General features: G+C 39.5%; 1 pseudogene; it reads left to right on the forward strand.

Annotated features, from left to right (window-relative positions):
• Positions 1–26,912, forward strand: part of LOC109680706 (sprouty-related, EVH1 domain-containing protein 2 pseudogene) — a 51,027-nt pseudogene that overhangs the window by 11,793 nt on the left and 12,322 nt on the right.

Below are 26,912 nucleotides of genomic sequence, written 5' to 3' on the forward strand. Positions count from 1 at the left end.
AGAGGAACCAGTGGAAGGAGCACAGGCAGCACATCCATCTGATAATAAACCTTGGCCTAGACCAATGTTACAGCCCATAGTACTGACAGGGCACTGATGCAAGTCACATCTAAGAAATCTATAGGGCTTTCATCCTTGTTGGGAGCTGCCAGGCTGCATTTCCCAACCCACTGCAGAGGCATTCTACTGGAGCAGATATCCAACAAAGGACTGCACCTAGATTAGAACATTTTGTGAGTAGTCAGGGGCTTAGATGAAGGGGAAGCTACAAGTTTTGGGTAGACAGTATGAGGCTGGCAAGTTGAGGGATGAAACTCTAGAAACCTTCAGGACTCCAAATTCTCTTTCTCTGCACTGAAAAAGGAACACAAGGCTGTGAAGAGACACCATTCCAGAGACATATTTCTGACTAGAATTCTTCTAGTACATTGAAAGACTCAGACTCTGAGAAGCAAATAGTTTGTCAAAAAAGCATTAGAGGTCTGGTGGAGTAGCCCAAGTGGTAGTGTGTCTGCTTAGCAGGTGTGAGGCCCTGTGTTCAAACCCCAGTGTGATCCCACCCTAAAAAAGAAAAGAAAAGAGAAAAAAGAAACCATTAGAAAATTCTGAATTTTTATGCTAATTTTTTGAGATTGTTAAGTTTTGGATGTTTTTATTTAGTGAAAGGATGTTGATTTTACAAAGGACTTTTATGCATCAAATGGGATCATTATATGATTTTTGTCTTTGATTCTGTTTATGTGATGTACTACATTTATTAATTTATATGTGTTGACCATACTTGCATCCGTGGAGTGAAACCAACTTATTCATGGTGTATGATCTTTTTAATGTGTTGTTGAATTTGGTTTGTGACTATTTTATTAAGAATTTTTGTGTCTATGCTCATTGAAGAGGTTGGTCTATAATTCTCTGTTTCTATCGTGTCCTTGTCTGATTTTAGAATGAGTGTGATGCTCACTTTGTAGAATGAGTTTAATGGTGTTCTTTCCCTTTCTATTTCTTGGCAAAGTTGGAGGAGTATTGCTTTTAGTTCTTCTTTTAAGACCTGGTAGAATTTAGCAATGAATTCATTAGGTCCTGGTCTTTTCTGTGTTGGATGACTTTTTTGTAAATGAATCAAAGTCATTGCTTTTTATAGATCAATTTAAGTGGCTTATATCCTCTTGGTTGAATTTTGATAGGTGAAATGTGTCCAGAAATTTATCTATTTCCTCTATTTTCCAATTTATCAATCTTATTAATCTTTTCATAGAACAAAATACTTGTCTCATTGATTCTATATATAGTTTTGTTTTGTTCTCTACTTCATTAATTTCTAGCCCAATCTTTAGTAATTCTTTCCATCTGCAAATTTTGTATTTGATTTGTTCTTTTTTAAAATCACTTTTCATAGTATTTTTTCCTTTATTGTTGTGATGAGTAGGTACATTGTGGCATTAACACAGATTATTAAAATGTATCCAATATATCACGCATGAATTCACCCCCTCAACCATTCTTCATCCCTCCCTCCCCTGATTCCAGGTGTAGTTTCAATAGGTATCATTTTTACAATCACTTACATATATACAAATTTATTGCATCATATTCACACTCCTACCTCTTTTCTCCAGCACCTTCCCCCTCACACGGGTGCCAGTACTCCTCCCTGGGCAAGGCTTATTCTCCTATTCTCTGATTTTGTAGGAAAGAAAAGAAAAAAGATAAAATTTAAAAAATGACCTTTTAGCTTGAGGTAAAGGGAATTTCCTTGTGATATTTCCAGCTAGGTATATATTATAACCCTACTTGGTTTATCTCCTCTAATTTTCTTCATGCTACCTTAGAACTTTTCTTATGATAGTTTCCGTCAGTTTAAGATTTCTATATTCTTGAATAGTAAGTATATCAACCCTATTTAAGTCTTCAGGCAAATATTTGGCCATTAAATGAGAAGAGAGCTATCCTGTCTCTAGCACTGAGGGAAACAGTTGAGGAGCTGTGCTGCCATGAGTTGAGTTGTTAGAGGAAAGTTAGAAAAGTATAATTATGTTAAAGCCAGCTTAATCATCAGACCTGTGGCTGGTTTTGACTTCCTTGTTTTCTGTATTTCCCTTTTTAGTTCTCAATATTTGCTCAGTGAATGAATAAATGTAGGTTCACAAACACAGAAGTGTCAAAAAATCTTGTTTCTAGGAAAAGTTAGCTGAATTAGGTGCAAATTTACACAGTGGCCTGCCCTGGATCTGTTTTAGCCTTAAGTTTTTTGTTCAAAGTAGCAAGTGGACTGCTTTCCATATGGTAAGGTTGTAAGGCTCACCGTCACATCCAGGGTCCTGTTCTGTGGCCATATCTGACCTATTGTCCTAGGAAGTGTGTTATCCTAGGCAGTTCTCAACCTGGCCATGATGGTCTAGCAGAACCCTCAAATGAGGATTATGATGTCTGACTGGATTCAAACTCTGGTATGCTGGCTTAGATGGAAATTACTTCATATCTTGGTGAGTCCACTTCATCTGTAAAATGGGTACAATGTTTCCTGTCATATAAGATAATTTTTGAAGATTAAGTACAAGAATGCAAGAGAGATTGTTGTATTTAGTAATCAGTAAATGTTAGGTATTACAAGAAATTGGTGCTCAATATATAAAATAAATAAAGTTAATAAAATAATTATAAAGTATAGCTTGTTTGAAAATACCCAATGTGTTTGTTTGTGTGTGTGTGTCTCAGTGTGTGACCATGTGTGTGTGTGTGTTTTTAGAGAGAGACAAACAGAGAGATGGCTTCCTGATAGTGAATGTTTCAGGGTCACCAAAGCCAACTTCCTAAAGAGATCAAAGATGTGCTTCTGAGAGGTGAACTGACTTGTTTAAAGTAAAAGTACTAATAATGGCTAAAGGAAACCTAAATGATTGACTCTCAATCTGGTGTCATTTCTTCTATACCACAAAATCTACATATTGTTTCTTAGTTTTTCAGAAGTCATCACAAATTATGTCCCAATTGAACTGTGTATGACTTGATGCCTGTGATTTAATTGGGGATTTGAGAGGAGAAAGACAATCCTCTTGGCAGTAGATGGCATTGAAGGGCTGCCAGCAAGCTTACTGCAGGCTCCAGGGGGAGGGGCTATGAAGGAAGTGCCTCTCACTAGAACCAAATCACAATACTCTTCATCATGCAGCAGTTGGGGCAACTGCCCCTGGAACTTTGAAAGGGCTGAAAGGCTGCTGCCTTGACAGAGGCTATGAAACAATGAGGAGCAAGGGAGGAGCTTCTGGGAGACAGCACCAGCCCTGTCCTCTGAGAACGTTGTCTCAGTTTATTTGGGGTATCATGCGAGTGTGAGAAAGAGAGATACAGGAACACTAAGACAGAAACAATAGAGACAGAATCTTATGATCCTGGTGGTGAATGATTCAAGGTCACCTAAGCCAATGTCCTGTTGTGTTCTCAGATGTGCTTCTGTGAGAGGTAATGCCTGAAGGATGTTTAAATACCATGCTGTGTTTTAATACTCTCTATTAAGTGTCATTTCCTCTTTACCCCATTTCAGGTTAAGGCTTGGTAGTTTTTGTGGAAATCATCAGAAATTATATCCCATTATAACTTTGTCCATGGTGGTCCCAGAAAGTTGGAAGACAATAGGTATCCTCTGGTCAGCAGATGGCACCCAGGTGCTGATAGGCAGGTTGCAGCCAGCCAGGGGTCAGGGCTGCAGAGGAAGCACCTGGCCATAGGATCCAATCAGAAGTGACTTCCCTGTGACCTCACAGTTGGTCCAACTGTCCTGGAACTTTGAGATGGCTGAGGAGCTGCTGGCTGGGCAGAGGCAAAGGCAATTTAGGCAGCAGAGGAGGAGTAGCCTGGATGAAACTGCATTTACCCTGTGGGGAAAATATTTCTGGTCTCTTGGGGGTCAGGATGTTGGGCAAGAACAGCAGGGTTAGCTGCCTGCTCACAGCATGGCATAATCAGGGGACTGACTCTACTCTCCAACTACCATCTCATCTGTAGTAACCCAGGCAGTATAAGGCTAACTCTAGGGTTCTCTCTGGAATTTCCATCCTTTTTTCTTGACTTCAGATCCTGATCATGAACTCAATCTAGACTGCTGTCCAAGAAACTAGGCAGTTCATCTACTAAAGGCTAGGGCAGTAAGCTTGGGAAGGATTTAGACATAGATAAAATAAGAGGTTTCTTTTGTTTTAGGGGTCTGGGAATGGACCCAAGGGTTTCTGTCTTGCAAACTCTGAAAGAGGGTGTGCCAATGCAACATGGGCTTACTTTGAAATCACTTTCTGGCCAGGCCAGCCTTAAGCTCACTGTGCAGCCCAAACCCACCTTGACCATCCTGTGTGGCTCAGGCTGGACTTTAATGGTCTGTTGTACCTGAGCATGTCTTAAACTTACTGCACAGCCCAGGAATGACTTGAATGTACTGTGTCAACTGGGCCCACCTTAAAATCTCTATTGGGTTATGGTAATCAGGAACATGTTGTATAGCCAAGGATGGCCATAAACTCTCTGGGTGGTTCAGGTCTGCTTTGGACTCACTGTGGTGTGCAGAATGGTAAGAACTCAGTGTAGAGCCCTGACTGGCAAAAAACTCACTTGGCATTCCATCAAAATTGAATTCACTGTGCACACAACCAAGACGTAATATCACTGTGCATACCCACGGAACTTGAACTCACATTTGGCCCAGGCTGGTCTTAAACTCACTGTGAAGCCCAGACTGGCCAATAACACACCACACTCTGTAGCCACTGTTGGCCTTAAACTCACAGTGCTGCCTAGGATGTCCTTGAACTCATGGTGTAGCCCATGGCAACCTTAAACTCACTGTGTGGGTGCATGCTGAACTTGAAATCCTTGCGTGGGCCAGGATGGCCTTTAATTCATTTTGAAGCCCACACAGACCGTGAATTCACTGTGTTGCCCTGGCCATCCTTGAACTCACCGTATTTCTCAGTTTCACATTTAAATCACTGTGTAGTCAAGAGTGGCCTTTAAATCATTGTGGAGCCCAGGCCAGTCTTCAACTCACTTCGCAGCCAGTGACCAGTGAAAGTCTTAAATTCACTGTGCTGCCCAGGGCAGCTTTAAACACTCTCTGTTGCTCGGACCTGCTTTGATCTCACTGCTCTGTCCATGCCTGACTGGATCTACATATATGGCCCATTCCATCCTCTAGCTCCCTGTGCTACCTTAATGATACATCAATTTCTTTGAATTACATGAAGGAAGATGGGTTCCACTTTGTTTTGGTACAGTTTGGTTTGTCTTGGTTTTTATTTTTTTGAGACACGATCTTTCCACAAATCCCAGGCTGCCCTAGAACTAGCCAGGCTCCCACCTCTACTTCCCCAGTGAATGTTGAGATTACAGGTGTTTTTCACTACCTTGCTTGGTTTAAGTGACTGTTTTTTGGGAAAATCTGTAGGGCATCATGTAACTATAGGGGGACTTCCAGTTTTTAGTAGAACATATTTTTGGTGTTTATAGCACAGGTTTTCTATTCTATATTCAATTAGAGAAATAAATGTGGAAGATGACACCATTTTCTGGTGACCTGTGAATTGTCACATACACTTGCAACCAACAGTGGAAAATTGAACATAAGATTTCCACATTTGGCAACTGGATGAAGGAAAGCAAAAGCCATTTTGAACACCGAGCATATCAGATGACAGGACAGAAATGTAGAAAGTGAGAATTATAAGTGTGTGTGGGGAATCAAAGACTTTTATATTACACTACAACTTTATAAGGACTGGGGATGTGGCTCAAGGGGTAGAGGTCCTGCCTGGAAAACAGGAAACACTGAGTTCAAACTTCAGTCTCACCAAAAAAAAAAAAAATGAGGTCTGAGCCTGTTAAGTGTTATAGTGTTTTACCAGGGGCAGACGAAAAATCCTTCCAGATGCATAGATGCATTCCCATAAGAGTGAAATAATTATCAGGCAAAAGATTGGTTTTCAAAAAATAATTCCTTCCTCTTTATATACATATGGATTATATATTTTTTCCATTTCACATATGAAATATTTTAAGTTCCATCTATAAATATATACATAGATATGTATGGCATACATACACACAAAAATGTATAATAGTGGTGTTTGAATTCAGGGCAAGCACTGTACAACTTGAGCCATGCACCATCAACACAAATAACAGAAGTTTGAACTCAAGGCCTTTCAATTTCTAGGCAGGTGTTCTACACTTGAGCCATGCCACCTTCTCCACAAAAGTATATTTTGAAATTATTTTGGTGGGACTGGTGTTTGAATTCTGGGCCTCAAGCTTGCTTGGCAGACACTCTACCACTTGAGTCATTCTCTCTCTCTCTGGATAGATAGACAGATAGATAGATATAGATAAAAATATAGATATATAAATACATATGTTATATCCATATTTTCTTTCCAAAGCTGAGTGGATGCTCTTTCTAACTCTTGTGTCCATTTGTCTGCCATCCTTATCCCTTCCCATGTCTCAACCAACAACCCACCACTCCCCCCACCTGCCACCCACACACACTAGGGCTTTAACTCAGGGCCTCATGCTTATGATATCAGTATTCTCCAACTTGAGCCATGATCCTAGCCATGTTTTTTATCTTTTTGTTTGGTTTTGGTTTTATTTTGTCATGTTGTGTTGTGTTTGTTGTTTTTAGGAGAAAGCAGAGTTTTTAGGACACTGGCAGGGAACAAGACTACAGTCTAGGATAGAAAATGGAGGGCTGCTAGGATAAGTAGCTTAGTGTCCAAGTTTTTAGCCTTTGTGTCAGGACCTCATGCTTACAAAGCAGGCCTTCTACTTCTTGAGGCACACTTCCAGTCCATTTTTCTTTGGTTATTTTGGAGATGGGATTGTTGGAGCCAATGTGGCTATTTTACTGGGATTTACTGTGTGTCTAGATTTTACCTTGAATTCCCTAGTCTAGGGGCTACAAGTAGCTTTCTCCATGCACAAAAGTGTCACAGTCCTCCAGCTAGGCTCTGCAAGGTTTCCTGTAACTGTGACCACATTCTGTAAGGGGGTTGAGGGGAAAGTCTGTAGCCAACTTGTTTCTCTGTAACTGACTTGTCTTTCTGACCACCTGTGAATAATATACTGCAAAAACCCCTGGTTACATAAACCACCTGCGGGGTATATAACTCATCTCCTGACACTGATCAAGGCTCAGGGCTTTGAGAATTTATCTCCCCTGAGTCCATTAGCATAATAAGCTTCCTGCTTCTTGCAAAGTGGTCTTGGTGACTTTGTTTCCCTTGCCATTTCCCACAACATTTCTGGTGTATTGGTAGGGAAACAGAGAGACCAAATTTGCCATTTTTGCCTCCTTGGCTGTCAGGCTGTGGCCCAACTCCTGGGGACTCAACCTAGCCAAGGAGCCACTGGAAACTTAGTCCAGATGGCTAGGGAAGCCTCCCATAGAGAATGAGGCCACAGCTTATCATATTAAACATTTGTACAAGTTAAAGATATACATTTAATGACAAAATACAAAATCATTCAGGTAGTATAATATAGAAAGTATTTTGGTTACTGGGCACCAGTGGCTCACACCTGTAATCTTAGCTTCTCAGATGGCAGAAATCAGGAGTATCAAGTTTTGAAGCCAGCAAATAGTTCATCGGATGCTATCTCAGAAACACCCAACACACACACCAAAAAAAAAAAAAAAAGGGCTAGGGCAATGGCCCAAGTGTTGGAGGACCTGCCTATAGCAAACATAAACCCCCAAGCTCAATTCCCAGTGACACACACACACACACACACACACAATTGTTACAAAGAAGTTAATTTGAAAGAACCAATAAAAATTATGAGAATGTATAAAGGGTTGCTGAAAAATAAACCATTAAAAATTGCATTGAAAAAAGAGGAAATTCGAGAGATGTAAATTAAACCATTACTTCGTCAAAAATAAATACTGAAGATAAATAGATATAATAAACTGGAATTTTAAAATTCAAGGATAAATTTAAAATACAAAAACAAGAGAAAATAGGAAAAATGTACTACATAGAAAAGGAAACAGTCACAGAGACCTACTTTGACTCCTAAACAGGGTATAAATGAAAGTTACTAGGAAATGGAAATTTTTTCAGGAAGATTCTGAACTCACAATGAGAAAATCAACTAAGATAAGTACATATTCCCAGAGGCAACATGGGCTTAGATGGCAATATAAAATATTTACATAAGTAGGAGATATAATTTTTAAAAATAAGCAAAACAGTATACAACAGATATTAACAGCACAGAACATATTATAATTGAAGAGTTAAAAAGGAATATTTTGAGAGAAGAGGTAATAGATTACAAAGTATGTAGGAGAGACTGCTGAATAATATACCATTATAATTAAAGTGTAAAAAGATGGAGAAAAATTCAGATGAAATAAATTAAATAATCACTGCAGTAAATATCACAATATCATAAAAAGATACAATTATTTATTAGGCAAAGTATCTTTCAATAGTCAAGAGTGAAGTAAAAATCCAATACAAATCAAGACAAATTTTAAAGTATATTATGTGGAAAAGATTAATTATAAAATGGGCCTAAGATAGCTCTTAAATTCTGTATAAAGGAAGATAGACTGAATAACTTAAAAATTTCAAGGAGATTCTAACTTCATGATGAAAAATTCAAGCAAGATGGTCACGTTCTCAGGGGAATGGTGAGCCTACTACAGTTACTATGTCAGATGCACATGTGCACCTCCCCATTTGATGTCAGGTGCACTAGTCATGTCCCTACTGGACATCACTCACCATGTGCACATTGCTGTCACATGCCTGTGCACTGTGTTGTTCTGTATCGCATGCCAGCATCTCGTTACTACTCAATGTCATATGTCCATGTGCAGGTTGCACACAGGCTATGCTGGGGCAAGGTCATGTGACACGGGAACATCTGGGCTACATTGGGACCTGCCCTGGGCTGGTCACCCTGACAGTTGATATCAGCCTCTCTGGGCTAAGCTGCCTCCTGGCAGGTGGCAATCAGCTTCTTTCTGCACATGCACTGGACATTTCTCAGGAAGCAGTTGATGCTGTGACCAGGCCACTCTGGCTGGTTTCCTCTAATTTAAAGCTCCATCTCCACTTCCCCCAGGCCTGAGAATAGTGACTGAAAAGCAGAATCTGTTCATACTAGGGAGCACTCACAAAGTTCTTTCGAAGAATGGAAGTTCATACCACATTGTCAACATGTACCTGAGATAGGGACAAGCCTTATGCAGACTTAGCATCACATAGTCCCGACAAGAAGACTTTTTAATTTTTGCTTTAATGAAAGGGTACTACTGATTGCTTTCTTCCTCTAGAAAATCAATTTCACTCTGCAGCACATCTCAGCAAGTTGAGTCATTTGACTGCTTTTCAAAAACAGCACGTTTCTGATATTATTTATCATGAAACTAACACAAGACTGTTAGAATTTGTAAAACAAAAGCCTCCTTGTTTCCTCTACTTACCTCGTAGTGATGCTCTCCAGTCCAGACACTATACCCTCTTCTTGTTTGAAACAAGCAGCTTTGTGTCCTTGAACACCTGCCATACATGAATTTCTAGAGTAAAGGAATTCTCGGTGATTGATGTAGCTGTAATTTTGAAAGCAAAGCAAGAGCTATGTTTCCAGGAATTGCTTAAAACATTCATGCATGGGATTACTTGTAAGCCTAGGTGTCCCTCATCACAAGCTTGAAGCCATGTATGTCCTCTTTAGAGTTGAACCCATTATCAGGTACCATGGGTATAGAGCATCACAGGTTTTTACTACATACTGGGCCTTCTGATATACACATTACAACTCACTTTTTATAGTGGACATACTGAAAATTTTGACATGAAAACAGGTTGGGGAAGAGAGAATTAAATACCTTGTTTTGTGAAATAGTCATTGCAAAGTTTCTTTAAATCACAGCCTTTATCCAAACTTTTGAAAATGGTCATGCTATTTTTTCATCACACAAGCCTATTACAACACTGATTGTATAAAGAAAATGGCAGAATCATGATGGGGTGGCGGTTGCCTCCATGCAGATAGGAGGCTGCAGAGATTTGTGGCCCATTTCTTGTCAGCTGCTGAGTATTCTACACCCACAAACAAGCACCCACCAGGGGCCAACAGACACCACATAGGCCTGTGTTTAGGCGCTTGGACTGTTCTTTCACTGCCCACCCCACTTATGTGTCCTTGGTGAGTACCCAGCCTTCTCCCCTTTGCCTGGACCTATCCTCTTGGCTTCACAAAAGTGGGGCTCTTTGCCATTAAGCCTCAAAAACCCCACTTGTCTTCACTCATTATCTTCTTTTCCACACTTTTTCCCCTACTTCCAAATCAAGATTTTGTTTGTTTGTTTGTTTTTGTTTTTATTGTCCAACCAATCACCCAGCATCATGCCAGGTACACAGTACTAATCATAAGTACAAAAGAATAAGAGACAGACCCTTCTAGCTTATCTCCAACCAGTGACTCATGCTTGTAATCCTAGCTACTTAGGAGGCAGAGATCAGAAGGATCGCAATTTGAATCCAGCATGAGAAAATGGTTCAAGAGACCCAATCTTGGAAAAAAACATCACATGAAAAGGGTTGGTCCAGTGGCTCCATGCATAGGCCCTGAGTTCAAACCCCAGTACCTCAAAAAGAAAAAAAATACTTGGAAGATGACACAGATTATGTTTCCCATAGTACATTTCCTGAGACATTATTGCCATGTAGAGACAGATTCAGTGCCATGGAGAAATACTCTAGAAAAGAGATGTTTTTCATAGCAACATTTAGCACCAACTCAGGGGCAATACCAGAGATTTCCAGGAACTTCCCCCAAACTAATCTCTTGACTTTCAAACTCTCAGAACTCACAGATATGTGGTTCTGAGAATAGAAAGCAACCAAAAGTGTAAGGTGGTCTAAGACAGCTGGAATAAGCCTCCTGCTTCAAGTGCAGAACACTCATCCCAGAGCAGGGAAGTGGGGCAGCATTGGAGGGGCGTGAAGCAACCTGAGAAGATGATGCCAGAACACAGAAGCAACCTTGCCTCACTTGTTTCCTCCTGGTCCTGGTCCCACTGTAGACCTGCAGCTCTAGGAATAAGCCATGGCTTCACTTGGGCCACTGCCCCACAGGGTCTCCATTTGGCAAGTAAGGGAAGGACTTGAAACTATTGTAGTGTTTCAGTACCAACACTCTAATGAAAAAGATAACTGATTTTTTAAACTAAAGTATGTTCAACCAGGAAGTCTGGGTTCAAGTAGAACTTAAGGGGGGAGGTTCCGATCTGAACCTCTGCACATCAGTCATGAGCAAGTAAATTTGCTCCTTGGGGATCATTTGGTTTAACGCACTGAAAAAGTGATCTACTAGCTTTGGCATAATGGGAAAAACGACAATGCATTCCTTTCTTTTTACAATAGGACAACAAACTCTAATGGGATACTAGGTATACAGCAATGCCGGACCCAGGACCACAAAACAACCTGTGCACACTCCTGCTCTCTGCCTTTCCACCCTGAAGATTATGATCATCACAGTTACCAAAATGGAAGGTAGCACAGGAAATGTAACACTGCTTTTCTTATAGTAAGCTTCCCCCACCCTCAGCCAGACACACAATTACCCCCCAGCCCCCACACACCCACACATGCACTCAGAAGAGGCAATCTGGTTTTGTCACAATGTGTGGGAACTGGATTGCTTCCTGTCACTTCTGGGTTTGGACTGGATGGAGAGCCAGACCAGGACTTCCTAAAACCTATCTCTACTGGTGGCACAGGTGGCCTGAATATACCAGTTTCTCTGATGAAGAAAATGCAAGCAGAGTTTATCCATGATCCCTGCTGCATTCACAGACCTGGGAGGATCCTGTTTGTTTACAAACACCAGTAACATTGCCTCTGTGAGCTCATCCGCTAACATTCTGCTTAATTCTTCCAGGCCTCATTGGCTTGCTCTCTGTCATTGCTATCAACCACAGAAATCAGACCTTGGGTATTTTGGAAATAATGTCACCACAAAGGTCTGATTCTGTTCTAGCCAGCAATTTGCAGACTAGGATGTTGATATTTTTATATTTTACAGTCTTCACATTGAAACCTGTTGCCCTACTGAACACTAATATGGACATTGTTGTAGGCACTGCCTATAGGATTTCAGCTCAAATCTGAGCATTCTTTCTGAAAGCCTGAAAGCCTAGTCATCATCCACGAAGGCCAGAGTGCTCTTTTCATCCCAGTCTGAAACACCATTTGTATGTCTTTCATTAGGGACCTAACATTAAGCTTAACCTTTATGTTACCTAGTGTCACTGGTCTTGGTCACAGCTTCATATTAAAAATCCCAAATGATTAAACAGTAACCCATTTTGACCTAGAGCTGTTTAATTTCAGCTAAAAATAAACAAAACAGTAAATACACTTACTGCCTGAAGCACTTGAACTTGTGCTTTGACACATCATGGGATACCCCAGGCTCTCTGTTGACCTCATTTACATTCCACCCACAATTCAAGCACCTAGGTGCATGGTAGTTTTTGCATGCAAAAGTAACAGTGGTTATCTCTAAGACAGAATTATGGATAGACTTTATTTTCTTCTTTGTATTCTTTTTGTACTTCCTAAATTTTTCTGAAGAGTATGTGCCAATTTAATTATCAGGAAAACTATAAAACTAGCCTTTACCAAAAATAATACATCATTTGTTTTAAGCTATTTATTATACCTTTGATCCTGGTGGCACAGTAGCCATTGTCTTATTTCCAGCTAACAGAATGTATGGCCAAAAAGGTATGCCCCACCCCTTACGCCAACACTATGGTACTTACAACCAATCATCATGATGGCCACTTCAAAGAGCTCCTCAATGTCTGTGGATGGAGCAATGGACTCAAAGTGCACCCTGGAGAGACTGATTATGGTGAAATACAATGAGGAAATGTACACAGAGTTCCTGCTGGGACCACCTTCCCCTTCCCTAAAGAGACCCATTTGAGTCTCCCAAAAAAGAAAAGTCCAGGACCTGATGGATTCTCAGCTGAATTCTACCAGACCTTCAAAAAAGAACTAATATCAACACTCCATAAATTATTTCATGAAATAGAAAGGGAAGGAACATTGCCTAACTCATTATATGAAGCAAGCATTATACTCGTCCCAAAACCAGACAAGAAAACATCAAGAACTACAGGCCAATCTCCTCAATGAACATCGATGTAAAAATTCTCAATAAAATAATGGCAAACTGAATATAACAACATATCAGAAAGATAATTCACCATGACCAAGTCAGCTTCATCCCAGGGATGCAGGGATAGTTCAATATATGTGAATCAATAAATATAATAGAGCACATTAATAGAAGCAAAGACAAAACAACTTCATCATCTTAATAAATGAAGAAAAAGCCTTTGATAAGATTCGACACCACTTTGTGATAAAAGCTCTAAGAAAACTAGGAACAGAAGGAATGTACCTCAACATTATAAAGGCTATATATGACAAACCTGAAAAAATGTTCACCAACCCTGACCATAAAGGAAATGCAAATCAAAACCACACTGAGATTCTACCTCACTCTTGTTAGGATAGTTAGCATCAAGAACACCACCAACAACAAATGTTGGTGAGTATGCAGGGAAAAAGGAATCCTCATATACTGCTGGAGGGGAATATAAGTTAGTATAACCAGTTTGTAAAACAATATCAAGGCCTCTTTAAAAACTAAACATAGAGCTGCCATCTAATCCACCAATACCACTCCTAGGGATATACCTGAAGGAATGTGATTCAGGTTATTACAAAGGCATCTGCACACCCATGTTTATTGTAGCACTATTCACAATATCCAAGCTATCTTGGAAACAACCAAGATGCCCTACTATCAATGAATGGATTAAGAAAATGTGGTATTTATACACAATGGAATATTACTCAGCTGTAAAGAAGAATGAAATTTTGTCACTCACAAGTAAATGGATGGAACTAGAGAACATCAACTTAAGCAAAGTTAGCCAGGCTCAGAAGGCCAAAAATCCCATGTTCTCCCTCATATGCAGACTATAGACCTAAAGCAAATGCAGTGATATTATTGGACATGAGTCACACACTAAGGGGAGAATGCATGCAGGAGGAATAGGAAAAAGGAAGGAAACCTAAAACTTGAATGTGGTTGATGTGCTCAACATATAGGAGTGAATATTGTAATCCTACACTGGCAGAGGCCACTGTGGGAAGGGAACCAGGAAGTAGTGAAGAGGTCTGACAGAGATGAACCTCTGTGGGTTGCAATACACAAGTGCATGGAAGCAACTCTAGGAATCTCTTTGTATAGCTATCTTAGCCTCAAAGTAGCAAAAATGCTGTCTTTTGTTGTCTCTTATGTTTCTCTTCAACAAAATTGGAGAACAAGAGGATGGAACAGGTTCTTCCTGGAAGCAGGGAGGTGGAGGGAGGGCAGAGGAGGGGAAGATGGCCCAAACAATGTATACACATGTAAGTAAATGTAAAAACAATAAAAAGAAAGAAAAAGAGCAAAAATATATGTGAGCATATTTACATATCATTATTTATTTTAAAACAACTTTAAAGGGGGTGCAAAATATATCATACTTTCAAATTGTATAATATAAAATCTTTTAAAACTTGCTTCACATTTATTTCATATTGTATAGTACTACACAGTCACATTCCATTGTGCAGAAGCATAAAAATGTATTTTGGGAGTGCAGTACTGAGGTTTGAACTCAGAGCCTTGCACTTGGTATTCTGCCATTTGAGTCATGTCCTCAGCCCTTTTTGCTTTAGGTTCTTTTACAATAAAGTCTAGCATTTCTGCCAAGACTGGCCTGGATTGCAATCTTCCTATTTATGCCTCCTATGTAGCTGAGACCACAAGCATGTGCCACCTGCTCAGCTTTGTATTGGTTGAGTTGGGGTCTCGCTAACTTTTTGCATGGACTGGCTTCAAACCATGATCCTCTTGATCTCTTCCTCCCAAGCATCTGGGATTACAATTGTGAACCACCACGCTCAGCCATATAAGTGTATTATACAATCATCTGATATCGTTGCCTAAACACAATGAACTGAGTACACTGAGTGCTGGAAGGAACCTTCTGGTTTCATCTGGCCAAGTGCCTTTCCTTTCCAGTTTACATTAACCAATCCCTCTAGGAAGGTCTATTCTCCACAGAGCAGTTCACTAAGAAACATCACAGTGGTGGTGGAAAGAACACCAGAGCAGAAATCTGGAAAATGAGGTCCAAGACCCATATATGCCAATAACTTGCTGTGAATCTGGACACTTCAGTTACTTCTCAGTTCTCCTGTTAGACAATCAGAAAGACAGACAAAGAGGATCTTTTCTTCTCATTCAAGCACTAACATAAAGCATCAAAATTTCTCTACTCCTCTCTCTCTCTCTGTCCCCACTTCCATTCTCTTCCCCCTTTTTCTGTTGTTTTTAGAGGTAGTGTCTTTTTTTACCCTTATTATCTTTTTTATTCTTGTGCTAGGTGGGGATACATTGTGGCATTTACAAAATTCTTATAATATGTCATACTTGAAATAACCAACTTCATCATTCTCCTCTATCCCCCCTCCTGCCATTCTTGAAATAGTTTCATTGAGTATCATTTTTCCATTTATACACGTGTACACAATATTTGCAGTATAGTCACCCTCTTACACATCTTCCCTTCCCCTTTCGCCCCTCCCACTGGAACCAACTTCCCCCAGACAGGACCTGTTCCACCATCCTGTTCTCTGATTTTGTTTAAAATAGTTACACAGAGAGTTTCCTTGTGAACCCAAATTGGTTCATTTCCTCTATCTTCTTTCTACTTTAGTCCCCTTCTTATGATGAATTCAACAGATTTAAAAGTTCTACATTCATTCTTGTGTGGGAAGCACATCGACCATATTCACCTTCTTATCTTCCTTCTTTTACCCTCCTCTTTCGTATGTGATCCATGACCCCTTAGCATGACCTGTTTTTCATAATATTACTGTATTTGTGTTAGGTCTGTATTTCACATATGAAAGAAAAGAGGCCAAATTTGACCTTCTGAGCCTGCTAACTGCACTTAAGATGATATTCTCTAGTTCCATCCATTTATCTGTAAGTAAAAAAACATTATTCTTTGTGACTGAATAAAAGTCCATTGTATATAAATACCAAATTTTTTTAATCCATTAATCAGTAGTGGAGTTTCTTTACTGTCTCCATAGTTTAGCTATTGTGAATAATGCTGCAATAACCATGGGTGTTCAGGTGCCTTTATTTGTAACCTGACTTACATTCCTTCAGGTATATCCTAGAAGAGGTATTGCTGGATAATATGGCAGTTCTATTTTTAGTTTTTTGAGGCACCTCCATACTGTTTTCCACAGTGGTTGTACTAACTCACACATTCCCACCAGCTCTGTAGGAGGTTCCCTTTTCCCCACATCCTCACCCAGCCATTCTAACAGGTGTGAGGTGGACTTTTAATGTGGTTTTGATTTCCATTTACTTCATGGCCAGGGATGTTGAGCATTTCTTTATGTGCTTTTTTCTTTTGACCATTTGGACTTTTTCCTTTGAAAAAACTATGTTCAGTTCATTTGCCCATTTTTTCATTGGATCATTGATTTTTGTGCAGTTTAGTTTTTTGTGTTCCCTGTATATTCTGGTTATTTATTCCTTGTCAGAGGTACAGCTGGCAAAGTTTTTCTCCCAGTCTATGGGCAGCCTCTTTGATTTAGTGACCATTTCTTTTGTTGAGCAGAAGCTTTATAATTTCATGTAGTCTCATTTGTCAATCCTTTCTCTTAGTTGCTTAGCCATTTGAGTTCCATTTAGGAAGTCATTACCTGTGTCTATTAATGCCAATGTATTTCCTGCACCAACTTCAAAATTTCAGGTCTTATATTAAGGTCCTTAATCCACTTTGAATTGATACTTATACAGGGTGAAAGACATGGATCTAGTTTCAGTTTTCTGTAGGCAGATATTCAGTTTCCCCAGCAACATTTGTTGAATGGACAATTTCCATAGTGTGTTTTTGGCACCTTTGTCAAAAATCAGGTACGTATAGATGCATAGATTCTCATCTGTGTCTTCTATTCTGTTCCACTGGTCTTCATATCTGTTTTTGTGCCAGTACCATGCTGTTTTATTGCTATGGCTCTGTAGTATATTTTGAAGTTAGGTGTTGTGATACCTCCAGCATTGCTCATTTTTGCTCAGTATTGCCTTGGCTATTTGCTGCCTTGTGTGCTTGCAAATGAAGTTTATGTTTGATTTTTTAGTCTCATTGTGAATGTAATTTGAATTTTGATGGGGATTGCAAAGAACATGTAGATTGTTTTGGGTAATATAGCCATTTTCAGAATATTTATTCTACCAATCCATGAGCATGGGAGATCTTTACATCTTTTGTATTCTTCTTTGACTTCTTTCTTTAGAAGTCTTTCACATCCATTGTTAAGTTTATTCCTAGGTACTTTTTAAAGAATATTAGAAATAGAATGATTTTCCTATATTCTTTCTCAATCTGTTCATTGTTGGTAGATAGAAAGGCTACAGATTTTTGTAAATTGCTTTTGTTCCTGCAAGTTTGCTGAAACTATTTATAGGGTCTAGGAGTTTTTTGCATCTTTTAGGTATAAGATAATGTTGTCTGCAAATAGGGATAGTTTGACTACTTCCTTTCCAATTTGAATTCCTTTTATTTCTTCTTCCTGTATTATTGCTCTGGCTAGGAATTCCAAGATTATGTTGAATAAGAGTGGAAAGACTAGCACCCTTGAGAGACGGGGTCTTGATACATAGTCCAGACTGACCTCGAACTCACTGTGTAGCCCATCCTGTCCTCAATCTTGCAATCCTCCTGTCTCTACCTCCTGAGTGCTGGGATAGCAAACATGGGCCACAATGCTCAGCACTCTCCTCTTAATGATACTCCAGGTTCAAGCTATGTCACAGACAAAGGATATTGTATAGTTGCTTTCTGATGCACCTGCGTAAGAGACTCAACATAGGCATGTGTCCTCTTCGTGGGAAAGTAGCTACATTATATTTCCCAGCTGCCTTCTATCTGCATAGGTTCCTGGGACTAGTGCTTACCAATGGAATGTGAGATGAAATGTATGTCAAGTCCAGTTGAGATATGCTGTCTCTTTCTGAAGACATACCTCCCTGATAATGTTTGTTTAACCTTGAGGCTACTATTGAAGACAGTGTACCTACAGTATAGAAGAAGCCTGGGCCCCTGAAGGACTATATGAACCCTCCCCGCCCTAATCAACATAAACTGTAATGTGATGTAAATGAGGATGAAACCTCTTATTAAGCCACTGAAACAGCACTCACCTTCTCTGCTAAATGCAGAACTCCTGCTATGTCAGCCATATGTAGCACAGTCCTGTTGATACACAATGCCATTCGGGCTTTGGTGAGGTGAGTGTGGGAGAGGTGAGTTTTATTGCTTTTTTGAAAAACAAAACAGAACTGGCATTACAGCTCAGTGGTAGAATGCATGAGACTGTGGGTTTGATCCCCAGCACTGCAAAGTAAATGAATAACCAAGCAAATATACAACAATTTTATAGCTATAAAACTTATAACCATTTCTCATCTATTCACTTTAATAAGATTTGCTATTGATATGTCTAATATTCCTTCCATTGTCTCCCATTCCCTTCACTAGATTTTCTTTTTAAAATCTTCCCAAAAGGGCTGAGAAAATCCCTCATATCAAGGTGCAACAAACAGAGAGGAGGGTAAGGGGACAACCTCTGTCTACATGGCACTTGCATCTTAACAGAGGTGAAACCTTGGGAAAAACTTCTAGCAGTAGAATTAAAAGAACCCACAACTGAGATGGAGACATTTGGGGAGGCAAAGAAGCCTTTTCAATGATGCAGAATTCAAGTACCATATAAAAAGCCACCTACACTCCATCTCCTCCTAAGGAGGTTCCTGAAATCATCTTTCAAAGCAGTTCTACTATGAGGCAGAACTTATCACCCAGGGAAAACTGCCTTGTAATTTTTCCTCACTCATATTCAGCAACATTTCTGTTTTTACAGCACTTTGAAGAAACAGTTATCTAATCTGTCCTTGACATTTTTTCTTAACTATCTCCACTCCCACTCCTTTTCAGAGATCTCATTCTGTGACAGGCCTTGGTGGAGGCAAAAGATGGGCTCCCATCACCTTTCTTATCTCCTTCTGGCCTCATCCCTCCTTTCTGGGTTCCTTCCCAATGGCCACCACAGTACATGAGCATACCCTTGAGGCCACAATATGCTCTATCCTTACACTCTTTACATCTTAAGTATCCACACAGTAGGTACACAAACACACCATGGTGCCAGCAGACTGGCCCTCAACCCATTATGCCTGACTCTCCTGTTAATGAGCTGGTGTACTGGTCATCCTTTAGGCTTGTTACCAACTTCACTCTGAAGCTTTCTATGAAAACCCTGTAACTACAACCAATAACTGACCTCTCTATGTGCCCACAGCATTCTTTTACATACTGCCCTGTGTGGTAATTTCCTGTTTTCATTTCCTCAACTACATCAGGCCCTGCTTTATCCTGAAGGCAGATGTCACCTGTTGTTTATTTTAGAAGCCCTCGTAGTAGGTTAAATAGTGTCACCCTCTCAAAATCCATGTCCTTTCTAGAAACTGAAAATGTGAGTGATTTCATTTGGATATGTGAGTATAGTTAGTTGAGGCCATACTGAAGCAGAGGGACCCTTCAATCTAGTACAACTGTGTTCCTTATAAGAAAAGAAGATATGAATACAGAGTCAGCACCATGTCATAGGTACAGGTACAGAGTCAGAGCAGTGTGTCTTCAGACCAAGGAATGCCAAGGAATTACCTGCAACACCAGAAACTAAGGAAAAGGCATATCACACATTCACTCTAAGGCTTGATGATACCTTGATTTCAGGATTATTGTGGTATGAAGCCCTGGTTTACAGTCATTTGTTTTGGCAGTCCTGTGAAACAAAGATACTCACACAAGGTTTAGAGCACAGAACCTTTTCAGAAAGGATTCAAAACATTTTTAAACTGAATTTAAGAATTTTAACTAGTAGCTATTCTCCTTCTCATTTTAAGGAGGATCTAGAACAATATAAAACAAGACTTCTACATTATTTTATTTATCTCTGAACACTGATATTCTATGGTTGCCTAAGTCCCTTTACTACATTAACAGGTGGAATTCTAAATGTTTAAAAGCACCGAAAGCCATTATTATGACTTCCCACCCCTCCTTACTTTCCTGAAGTTCAGCAGATGAGATACATAAAACAGAACACTCCTGAGGAGAACAGGCTGGGCCTGCTCTGGGTTGTACTATGTTGAATAGCAGCTTTCAGATTTTGCCTATCCTTGAGTTAATTCATTGTATGAAGTAACAGTTGACCTAAGCTACTCCATTTTGAGTATTTGTGCCAAGATTAAATGACTCTGTATCATGTTTATACAAGTAAAAAACCACCACCTGCCAGCACACAATAAGGCATAAGATGATAAATTACTTGTGTCAGTAAATAATTACACCTATGAATATACCAAATAATATAAAAAATCCCAGATGAGCAAGCTTATCAATCACACAGGATGTAACCTCCTTACCTGGGACTATAAAAGGTGGAGCACCCCAAAACTGATATGAGGCAAGCACACTGACCCATCACCAGTTACTCTTAATGAGCTTTGTCCAGGAAGATTTCCACAGTGAAGGACCAAAAGACCACTGCCTTTGTCCATGATTCACAGTTCACTTGAAACTGACAGTCCAAACTGCCTGCTACCTGAATCTACATTTGACATTTCTCCATCCTGAACAGCTCCACACCTCCACTTTGTAAAGCTTCTCCTTTGATCTCTTCAAACTGTAAGGATGGAGCTGCTCAGCTCTCTTCCTTTGCCTTCGGTACACCTCTTCTGAACTCTGCATCCAATTTAGCCCTTTCTTCGCCATTCTCTGTGTATAATCCAAGAATTAATATTAGTAATTAAGATTGTGATCAAAGAACTGGAGCTTCTCATGGTCATGGCTACCAAGCAAACCCAGTAGTACATGGTGAAGTATAAATCCAACTAAATTGACATAGCTTGTGAATTTATTGTTATTCAATAAATTCTGACATTGTAGAAAGATAGAAACATGTCCATCTCAGGTTTTTACATAGTTAGCTCTTGACAACTTCATTTTTTTAACTTTTAGTAAAATATCACAGCACCATATGATAAAGGATCATATTTTCTGAAACTTTTATCAGAAGCACATCCCATTCCAAGTAGTTTGAAAGAGCTCCTTTCATAATCTCGAAATTATGAAAATCCAGAATTTCAAGTAGGGTCAACATGAATGAAGGGACAGCAAGAATAGCTATTGAGCTTTCTCCCTGAAGGCCTACAGTTATTACTGGAGTGAAAGCTTGGGAAATCTTAATAATCTCACTTGTAGTAATACTAATGAAAATCAAATTAAGATGGACACTTGGAAGTTATCAGACTCATTTGTGTGCAAACTAGCAAGTTTTACCTAATCATCCAATCTGAGCAATCATTCACTTAAACTTCTTTTTACCTGGACTTTCCATCCAATCAGATTAACTAATTCTCTGCTTTGATTGTTTTTTCCAGTACTGGGGCTTGAACTCAGGGCCTTCACCTGGAGCCACTTCACCAGCCCTTTTTGTGAAGGGATTTTTGAGATAGGGTTTCATGAACTATTTGCCCGGGCTGGCTTCAAACCACAACCCTCCTAATCTCTGCCATCTGAGTAGCTAGGAATACAGTCGTGAGCCACTGGTGCCCAGCTTCTGCTTGGATTTTTTTTTTTTTGCCACAAACATAGACATTAAAGTCAAAATGATGACAATGTGTTATGAAAAATATTGACTCAGTCTATCAGTTTCCAGATCTGTATAGGGATACAATGGCAGCCATAGAAAATAATTTTTAATTCTCAAAAAAGAAGATTCCAAGATGGTGGCTAGAGGGAGGAAGCAGAAAGCGAGCCTCCTATAGTGAAATCTTGGAGAGAAGCTGGAGACAAACTTTGCAGGCATAATCACTGAGAAGAGGCATAACTTTGACCCCTCCACACCTGCAGCCGGCACAGGGAATCTCCACTTCACATTAAACGGAGAAACAAGGAGGGCCCCTGGGCCGCCAGTTGCCGGCGCACAGACGGATTGGAAAGACACGGACCAGGTGAGCTTTGCCACACCGCGGTACTCCCACAGACAAACCTCGGCCAGAGCAGCATAGCCCCCTGGACAGACCAACCCCCACCCAGGGAGAAAAGAGAAACTGAGTAAAAAGCAATAAGCAATAAAGACATGCAGGAAAGAGGGAGGGGCGCCCTGAGTGCTGAAGATTGGGGGAAGGGAAGCCTTCCCGGGACTGTAAATAAACAAGCCAGGTGGGCCGGAGAGGCTCTGGCAGGAGCGGGGGCATGCGCCCAGCAACCAGGAGCGGGAAAGCTTGTGAGAGTGGTTGAGGGAGGAAAACTCCACAGGAGAGGAGGGAAGACCCACTTCCCACGTGAGCTGTAAACAAACATGGTGGCTGGCAGGAGCAGCAGCACCGCCCAGTAATGAGGAGCAGGAAAGCTTGTGAAAGTGGCAGTGGGAGGAAAACTGCACAGGAGAGGGGAGAAGACCCACCTCCCACATGAACTGTAAATAAACACACAGGGCACACAATGCGGGTGCAGTGTCACCTTTCCCAGTGCTGGGCCTGCAGCAGAGGCTCCCGCACAGGAGAACAATGAACAAACAAAGCCTGCGGGGCCAGGTGAGTGTTAATATCTCCCCTGAGATCTGCATAAACAACACCTCCAGCAACAGCAGGCTGACAGCAGCAGGCAGGCAAGCCACAGCTGCAGAAACCATTCTCAGAACTGTCTCCAGACTCTTTTTTTTTCTCCCTACCTTTGATGAGAGAACAACTGAATTACACCTGCAAGCGGAAAAACTTACTGAAACTGTATTGCATTTGAACTTGGGACACTTGGTGGGGTTTTTTTTGTTTTGTTTTGTTTTGTGTGTGTGTAGTTGTGTTCTACTTTATGCATCCCCTTTGATGACACAACTACAGAACAACATCTGAGGCACCATCTCCAGGACTGGAGACTGACACAGACACCAAAATTATTAAGACTGAAACTTCATTGCATTTAAACTTGGAGGTTTTTTGGTTTTTTGTTTTTTTTCTTAATTTTCTATTTTCCATTTTATTTTAATTCATTTTTATATATAGATGTTTCTTTCATTTACTTATTTTTTATTTTTGATTTTCAATCCTCACTCTCTTTAATGTCTGTTCAGCTTACTGTCAATTGGTACACTAACGCTCCCTATTTATACCTTTGAAACTTTCTTGTCTGAAACCTTGTTTTGCTTTCTCCCTCTTGTCTGTGTATTTGTTTTCCCCTTTTCTTTAACTTCTTGCTTTCCATCTCAGCTCACCCTTCCATTCTAAATATTACCATTGTTATTATTGCAAGCTAGAAAATACTTAATTGCACACAGTACAGGGACAGTAACAACACCAAAGACAATGACGGGAAGACAGAAAAAACAGGGAAAACAGTTTCCCCACAGCAAAAAATTAGTACAGGAACCAGAGGGGAATGAAGAAAACAGAAACTTAGATCCAGACTCCAAAAAAATGAAGATAAACTATGCCAAAGGACTCAATGAAGCCCACAAGAATAATTTAAAAGAAGACATAGTACAAGTACTCAATGAGAATTTTATAGAGATGATACTGCATACGGTCAACCAATATGTACAAGAGACACTCAAGAAATTCCAAGACAATAAAAGTAGAGAATTTGAAAAAGCAAAAGAAGAAATAAAGGAAACCATAGAAGCACTGTACAAACACCAAAGTGAAAGAGAGAACACGATGAATAAACAGATAAATGAACTCAGGACAAAAATAGACAACATTAAAGAAGAAAACAGCCAGGATATGGAAAACCTCAGAAAAAAGAATGAAACAGAACTGCAAAACAAAACGGAAGGCCAATCCAGCAGAATAGAACAAACAGAAGACAGAATCTCAGAACTTGAAGATGAAATGGTAATTAAAGGAAAAACCGAAGAACTATTAATTAAACAACTCAAGACCTGTGAAAAGAAAATGCAAGAACTCACTGACTCCATCAAAATACCAAACTTGAGAATCATGGGCATTGAAGAAGGAGAAGAGGTGCAAGTGAAGGGAATGCGTAATATATTCAACAAAATAATAACAGAAAATTTCCCAAATCTAGAGAAAGATATTCCCATACAGATGTAAAAGGCCTCCAGGACACCAAACAGACCAGATCAAAAAAGAACTACTCCACAACATATCATCATTAAAACAACAAGTTCAGAAACTAAGGAAAGAATACTGAAGGCTGTAAGAGAGAAAAAACAAGTAACATACAAAGGTAAACCCATCAAAATCACAGCAGACTTCTCAACAAAAACATTAAAAGCAAGAAGAGCGTGGGGTGAGATCTTCCGGGCATTGAATGAAAATAACTTCAACCCCAGGATACTCTATCCAGCAAAGCTATCATTCAAAATAGATGGAGCAATAAAAGTCTTCCATGATAAGCAGAAACTAAAACAATATGTGACCACAAAGCCACCATTACAAAAGATTCTGCAAGAGATTCTGCACACAGAAAGTGACACCCAACTTAACCATGAAAAGGCAGGCAGCACCAAGGCACAGGAAAAGAAAAAGCAAGACAGTAGAGAGTAACATCAAGTTAGGTACACACAATCAAACCTTCAAACAACTAAGACAACTAAATGACAGGAATCACCACATACCTATCAGTACTAACGCTTAATGTTAATGGACTTAATTCACCCATCAAAAGACACCATTTGACAAAATGGATTAAAAAAGAAGATCCAATAATTTGTTGCTTACAGGAGACTCATCTCACCGACAGAATAGGCATATGCTTAGGATGAAAGGCTGGAAGAAGATTTACAAAGCCAATGGCCCTGAAAACAGGCAGGAGTAGCAATACTGATCTCTGACAAAGTAGACTTCAAACCTACATTAATCAAATGAGATAAAGAAGGACATTCCATACTAATAAAAGGGAAAATAGACCAAAAGGAAATAATAATCATCAATCTGTATGCACCCAATGTCAATGCACCCAATTTCATCAAACATACCCTGAAAGACCTAAAAGCATATATAAACACCAACACAGTGGTTGTGGGAGACTTTAACACTCCATTATCATCAATAGATAGGTCATCCAAACAAAAACTCAATAAAGAAATCCAAGATCTAAAATATGCAATAGATCAAGTGGACCTAGTAGATGTCTACAGAACATTTCATCCAACTTCTACACAATATACATTCTTCTCAGCAGCCCATGGAACCTTCTCCAAAATAGATCATATCCTAGGGCACAAAGCAAGTTTCAGCAAATACAAGAAAATAGAAATTATACCATGAATACTATCTGATCACAATGCAGTAAAAGTAGAACTCAACAACAAAAGTAAACACAAAAAACCTGCAAACAGCTGGAAACTAAATAACTCATTACTTAATGAAGAATGGATCATCTATGAAATACAAGAGGAAATTAAAAAGTTCCTGGAAGTCAATGAAAATGAAAACACAACCTACCGGAACCTATGGGACACAGCTAAGGCAGTCCTGAGAGGAAAGTTTATAGCCTTGAGTGCATATATTAAAAAGACTGAAAGATCCCAAATCAATGACCCAATGATACATCTCAAACTTCTAGAAAAACAAGAACAAGCAAATCCCAAAACAAATAGAAGGAGAGAAATAATAAAAATAAGAGCTGAAATCAATGAAATAGAAACCAAAAAAACCATACAAAGAATTAATGAAACAAAAAGTTGGTTCTTTGCAAAAATAAACAAGATCGATAGACCCCTGGTAAACCTGACTAAAATGAGGAGAGAACAAAACCCAAATTAGTAGAATTAGGAATGCAAAATGGGAGATAACAACAAAAACCATGGAAGTCCAGGAAATCATCAGAGACTACTTTGAGAACCTATATTCAAATAAATTTGAAAATCTAAAAGAAATGGACAGATTTCTAGATACATATGATCATCCAAAACTGAACCAAGAGGAAATTAATCACCTGAATAGACCTATAACACAGAATGAAATTGAAGCAGCAATCAAGAGTCTCCCCAAAAAGAAAAGTCCAGAACCTGATGGATTCTCTGCTGAATTCTATCAGACCTGTAAAGAAGAACTGATACCAACCCTCCTTAAACTGTTCCATGAAATAGAAAGGGAAGGAAAACTCCCAAACACATTTTATGAAGCCAGTATTACACTTATCCCAAAACCAGGCAAAGACACCTTCAAAAAGGAGAACTATAGGCCAATCTCCTTAATGAACATTGATGCAAAAATCCTCAACAAAATAATGGCAAACCGAATCCAAAAACACATCAAAAAGATTATTCACCACGACCAAGTAGGCTTCATCCCAGGCATGCAAGGGGAGGTTCAACGTACGAAAATCAATAAACGTAATAAACCACCTTAACAGAAGCAAAGACAAAAACCACTTTATCATCTCAATAGATGCAGAAAAAGCCTTTGATAAGATCCAACATCATTTCATGATAAAAGCTCTAAGAAAACTAGGAATACAAGGAAAGTTTCTCAACATTATAAAAGCTATATATGACAAACCTACAGCCAGCATTATACTTAATGGAGAAAAACTGAAACCATATCCTCCAAAATCAGGAACCAGGCAAGGATGCCCACTATCTCCACTCCTATTCAACATAGTACTGGAATTCCTAGCCAGAGCAATTAGGCAAGAAGAAGGAATAAAAGGAATACAAATAGGT

This window comes from Castor canadensis, chromosome 10, assembly GCF_047511655.1.
Source record: "Castor canadensis chromosome 10, mCasCan1.hap1v2, whole genome shotgun sequence".
Taxonomy (NCBI): domain Eukaryota; kingdom Metazoa; phylum Chordata; class Mammalia; order Rodentia; family Castoridae; genus Castor; species Castor canadensis.